Genomic DNA, 6,000 nt, shown 5'->3' with positions numbered 1-6,000 from the left:
GGCCAACTGCTCCGCCCGCCCTCCAACTTGGCTGCGGGAAGGCGCCGGGTTTCCCCCTCGGTCCCTGCGAGTTGGTTCACCTGTTGTTCTGCCCGGCCTCCGCTGCCATGTCTGTTGTGATTCTGCACTTCGATTTCGGAAAACTTTGTGCTGGATTGCGTGTACATCCCCCCTCCCCTTCCAGACTCCTAGCGGAAAGATTTGGCAAAGAAAAAGAAAAAAGGAAAAAGAAGAAAAAAAAAAAAAAAAAAAAAAAAAGAGAAAGAAAAAAAGAAAAGCGTCAGGGAAGGAAAATAAGACGCCTGGCGTTTTGACTCCGTCGTGGTGTGGATCGTTTTCGTTTGGTTAAAGGATTGCAGGCTTTCTTTTTTAAACAGTCTACAAACTATTCTGAGTACACGATGCGAACTTAGCACCCGTGTCAGGTCATTTACTTCTTAAGATAACCCTGGTTATTGTATTCTTTGTCGTTTTAGAGGAGGAAACCGAGACAGAGAGGTTAAATAACTTAGATAAGTGAGCTGGGATTGGACCCAGGGACGTCGTTTTCAAGAGTATGGGGCCTCCTTACAGAGCAAATTGTGCAAAGACTTAGAAGCGTTTTCTAGTTATGCATGAGTTGTTGCTTGAGTTGTAAACAACTTGTGTTGGCTCGTGAGGGGAATTAAACTTCGAGATAAAATAAAAGGTAACTTAATGCTTAGCGTTATTCTCAGTTGAACTAAAAGACGTTGTACCAAAATTATGTTAGCTTTTTAAGGCCAAAACTAAAATGTGAACACTTACTTCTGTAGGAACTCACAGTTTATGGAGAGCAAGCTTAAATTTGGGGTGCGTTTTTAATTGAACTTATATTCCATTGTTTTTTTCCTCCCGCCCCCTACCCCCACCCCTGCTCGGTGGACCCCTTTTCAAACCTTTTTAACTGTCTTCACTTCTCTCCACCCCTTGAGAGTGAAGCAGTCGCTGGGTGCTCTTTGCTTTGGACTCCTTCTCCCCAGCTGCTTTCCTTCTCGAGGACCCCATCTGCTTTACTTCGATTCATCTCTCTTTCTTATGGATTGGAGCATGAATTATTCCCTCTGCTGTCTTGTTTCGGTTTTCGTTGTTATTTTGACATAGAGCTCAGTTTCAATATATAGCTCAGGCTGGCCTTGAACTGACCATGGTAGACCAGGCTGGGGCTTTGGTTTTTTTTTTTTTTTAAGTATACATGTACTTTTAGGATCCTTCAATTTACAAAAACTTTTCTATAGTTTTGCTATTCTCTCAAGCTGCCTTATATTTTCTTTTCAAAACATTTAACATTTTGGATTTTTTTTCTTATAAAAGTAATACATAGTCACTAACGGGAAATTGCAAAATTTGAAGTAAAATTAAAATACAGCTAGCCATAATCCCTCCTGTAGAGACTGCCAGGAGAAGACGTATTTTCTTCTCTGGACTCTAGTGACCATCCATTGACTGAACTCCTCCTTATCGACAGGATTTCACATTCACAAAGAACTGTAGCCTGTTCAGATCTAAACAGTGTTCTGAGGCCTGACGTTTTTGCTGGGGATGCCCTCCACAACTCCGCTACATCCCCGGCGGGATTTTCCATCTTTTATATCCTTGTTGTTTCCTCATCTGCACGTTTGTTTCATTGGAAGAATAGCTACTGTGTTCTGACACTAAGGGTGGGGGCTACTGCACATATTGTCCCTATACTCAGGGAGCTTAAAGTTTAGTGGGGGAGACATGTGGAAGAATGAGTTCTGTATAATTAAGTGTAATTGTGATGATAATTAAAGTGTAGGGTATTATAAAAGCTTAAAATGGAGACCTGACCTGATGCTGTGCTGCTGAGAAAATCTAGGAAGAGCTCCCGAAAAATGTTACTTTGTGTTCTGACAAAATTGTGAAGGGAGAAGAAAGAATTAGGTGAAAGGGGCTTCTGTGAGTGGTGGCTTTAATGCTTTTTTTTTTTTTTTTTTGGCCTCTGTTCTTCCTCCTTTCTCTTAGTTATTCTAAGTATTTTCCAGGTTTCACTTTTCACATCACTTAAAAAAAAGTTTCTAAGTCCCTTGAATTATTACATTCCTTTCTCTGTGTGTGTTGCCGTAGCACCTCATGGAGGTCAGAGGGCAGCTTGCCAGCGTCTTTCCTTACCATGTGGTCCTGGGTTCTAGTTCCAGTCCTCAGGCTTGGTTGTTGGCAGGACCTTTACCTGCTGAGCCTTCTGATTGGTCCTCTTGTGGATTCTTGTTCAGATTTTCCTGTCTGGTTATTTCTCAAATCCTGGCTTCCTTCTGAGTCTGAGGCCTTCGGGTTGCTGTATGTAAAAAACTGTATCTGGTTATCTAGTTCAGACCTGCTCTTTCCTGGTGGTTGGCTTATGATACTACCAGTGCCTGCTAAGGGAGTGAGCCCAGATCTTTCCCCACTTCTTCCTATCTACTCTGTAGCAAACATCTACAGATACCTTTCTTTCCTGATACTGTGATTCTTCTCTGTATTCCTTTGTATCCAACTCTGATACAAGTGTTAGTTTGTGTTGGTGTTGGGATTATAATGGCTATAGAATAATAGGGTAGCTTTCCTTCTTGCTGCCTTTTCAGTTTGGATGGGTTATTGTCCTTGGATGGCTGGCGTATTTTTATAAGAACATTTGGACCTAGATCTTTCTTTCTTTTCTTTTTCTTTTTTTTAAACCCCACAAGCTTTATTATGTATACAGTGTTCTGCCTGCATGTAACACCTACACACGGGAAGAAGGCATCAGATCTCATTATAGATGGTTGTGAGCCACCATGTGGTTGCTGGGAATTGAACTCAGGACTTTTGGCAGAGCAGCCAGTGCTCTTAACCTCTGAGCCATCTCTCCAGCCCTGGACCTAGATCTTTTTTCTTCTTCTTCTGGAAAATACTTGCAATTTATTTAATAACTTGGTTTGTGTAAAATTTCTATTTCTTGTGTGAATCTTAGAGCGTCATAGTTTTAGATATTTATTTTTAGTTGTGTGTGTGCATGTCTCCATGTGGGTACATATGTGCTGGTGAATGTGGGTGTTCAGGGAGGCCAGAGAAGGGTGTTGGGTTCCTAGGAGCTGGAGTTAGAGGCAATTGTGAGCCACTCAAAGTCGGTCCTGGGAGGCAAACTTGGGTCCTATACAAGAGCAGCAAGAGCTCTAATCTGCTGAGCCATCACTTTGCCCTGGGCTTCATATTCTTTCTCCAGGAATTTATTTCTTGAGTTTAAGAAATATTTTTTGAATTAAAAATATCTTTATTAATTCAGGAATTTCATACAGTGTATTTGATTATATTCATCCCCCCAAACTCTGAGCTCCATCCTCCACCTTCATTTCCCTATCCACCCAACTTTTTCTTTTTTTGAAAAATTTTTGTTTGTTTTGTTTGAGACAGGGTTTCTCTATGTAGTTCTGGCTGTCCTTGAACTTGCCCTGTAGACCAGTGTAGCCTTAAACTCAGAGATGCCTTTGTCTCTGGAATGCTGGGACTAAAGATGTGTGCCACCACTGCCCAGCTAAGCTTTTTTTTTTTTTTTTTGGTTTTTTGAGACAGAGTTTCTCTGTGTGCTCACTTAGTAGACCATACTGGCTTCAAACTCACAGAGATCTCTCTGTCTCTGTCTTCCAAGTGCTCGGATTAAAGGTGTGCTCCAATACCACCCAGCTGCCTAGACATTTTTTAAGAAATAACTCATCGTTTAGTTTGTGTTGCTCAGCTACCCTTGGGAATCAGGCCTGCTCTGAAGTATGGTCAGCCTCCCAGGGACTACACCTTTAAAGAAAACTGACTCCCTCTCCCAGCAGCTGTCAAATCCCAATAGTAAACTGGGTAGTGGTGCATGCATTGAATTCCAGCAGGGAGGCAGAGGCAGGCAGATCTCTATGAGCTCAAGTCCAGCCTGGTCTACAGAGTGAGTTCCAGGGGAGCTAAGGCTACACAGAGATACCCTGTCTCAAAAAAACATTATTAAAAAAAAAAAAAAAAGTCAATAGCTCCTCAGCTACTGTTAGGATTTCATGCCTACTCCACTACTTCCATGCTGGGATTTTGAATTTGTTCAGGTCTTGTGTGTGCTGTCACAGCCACTGTGAGTTTCTATGTGCAATGCTCTGCTGTGTCCTTGAAGTGTCCACAACCCTTGGCTCTTACAGTCTTCCTGTTCATCCCGCTTACCTTTTCCTGAGGGGTGTGATATGTTGGTTCCATTTAGTGTTTAGCACTCCAGTCTTTTCTCTGCACATTTGCCAGGTGAGGGACTCTGTGTTAATTGCTCTCTATTGCAAGAAGCCTCTCTGATGATTGAGAGATGGCACTGATCTCTGGTATAGCAATAAATCACTAAGTTTAGTACTATGTCTGCTTTGCAAATATTGGTAGTAAGTTCTCCTCTGGGGCCCACAATTTCTTGACTCTTACCAGTGCTAGGTTTGTATTCCATGTCATGACCAAATAAATACAATATTTTGAGTTTATTTGGTTTTCATGTAGTTCCCACCACCTCTGTAGTTTCTACTATATTTCTTTCTTTTCCTGTTGAGTCTGTCGTTGGTGGAATTCCATGGTAAAGGAGTGTCTACTGTATGTTATTCTGTTGTCGTTAAGGGACAGGGTCTTGTACTGCCCAGGCTGGACCCAAGCTCCTGGGAATCCAGCTGCCTGCTGTCATACCTAGCTTGTACTTAGTTTTGCAAAGTAAACTTTAAGCCAGGTGTAATGGTGCACACTTAGAAGCCCAGCATTTGGGAGATGAGGCAGAGGGGGATCAGGAATTCAAGACCAGCCTGGGCTACACCATCCTGTTAAAAATCCAAAACCAATACAAAATAAGTAAACGTAAGAATCTCTTTGGAGATTTTTAAAAATTAAATGGTCGGCCGGGCTTTGTGGTGCACTCCAGAAGGCTGGGGCACGCTGATCTCTGGGAGTTCAAGGCCAGCCTGGTCTACAAAGGAGTACAGGACAGCCAAGGTTACACAGAAAACCCATTCTTGGAAAAACTGAAAAAAGAAAAAAATGCATGCACATATATACACGTATATATATAAATAAATAATTGGGCCTCTGCCTGCTCACAACAATCTGGAGGCTCAGGTAGGAGAATTGGGAGTTTGAGGTCATTCTGAGTTACATTGCAATACACTCTTTTAAGCTCTCAGCCCTCCACCTCGCAATATGCGAACAGATCTTTATTTATTTATTTACATTTTACTTTTTAACTTAAGAGCACTAGCGAGGGGCTTAAGGAAATTGATAGCCAGTGGACTTCATCTCAGCTTGGGCTTAGTGGATCCCTGAATCAGGTTCATCTGGGCCGTTACGTATAGAACAAATGAATATAAATTGGATACTCACTGAAATTATTTTTGAGTGTCTTACTTTCTCTGATGTTGTGGGCCTTGTTGCTCTTCCTTTTATACAGCTCATGAACCTCGTTTTCTTTACTTTTTGGGGGCGGGCAGTTTTGAGGCAGGGTCTTTCTGTGTAGCCTTGGCTGTCCCAGACTCACTCTGTAGACCAGGCTGGCCTCAAACTCACAGTGATCCGCCTGCCTCTGCTTCCCAAGTGCTGGTTTTAAAGGCGTGCGCCACCACGCCCTGCGTGTAAGCAGTGGTGCTTAGCTCCTCCTCTGGCTGTAGTATGGTGAGCTGAGGAGGCAGGGTGCCCGGTGCAGGGAGAAGAAGCTTTGCTTTGCCTTCGGGAGACTCACTGAACAATTAGTTTGAGGAAAGGAAGACCTGAAAACCCTGGAACTTGGAAGGAGGCTTTAATGACCTGGCCAGTGGAAGAGAATTATGGCAAGACTTGGGTAACTAGGTACAGATGAGAAAGGATGGGATTTGCTTAACACTGACACCTAGGTTTCTAACTGGGGAAGCAGAGTGATTCTAGTTGATGACTGAGATGAAAAAATGTGGAAGGAGGGCTGGTCTGTGGAAAAAAAATACTGTATTTTTTGAGTTCGTTGGTTGTGTGTGTGTGTGGGTA

At 42.7% G+C, this 6,000-nt stretch overlaps 1 long non-coding RNA gene across 2 annotated transcripts in view; it reads left to right on the top strand.

Annotated features, from left to right (window-relative positions):
• Positions 1-320: 320 nt before the first annotated feature.
• The window catches only part of LOC127185568 (uncharacterized), a 59,720-nt gene continuing 54,040 nt past the window's right edge, over positions 321-6,000 (top strand). The window contains exon 1 of one of the 2 annotated variants that reach the window (XR_007830186.1): positions 321-688. This is a non-coding gene — a long non-coding RNA (uncharacterized LOC127185568). The remainder of the gene's footprint in view (positions 689-6,000) is intronic. The other variant, XR_007830187.1, reaches the window with a different exon arrangement.

This window comes from Acomys russatus, chromosome 3 (assembly GCF_903995435.1).
Source record: "Acomys russatus chromosome 3, mAcoRus1.1, whole genome shotgun sequence".
Classification (NCBI taxonomy): Eukaryota; Metazoa; Chordata; class Mammalia; order Rodentia; family Muridae; genus Acomys; species Acomys russatus.
Note: the sequence above shows the minus strand (reverse complement) of the source record. Positions and strands in the feature narration are given on the sequence as shown.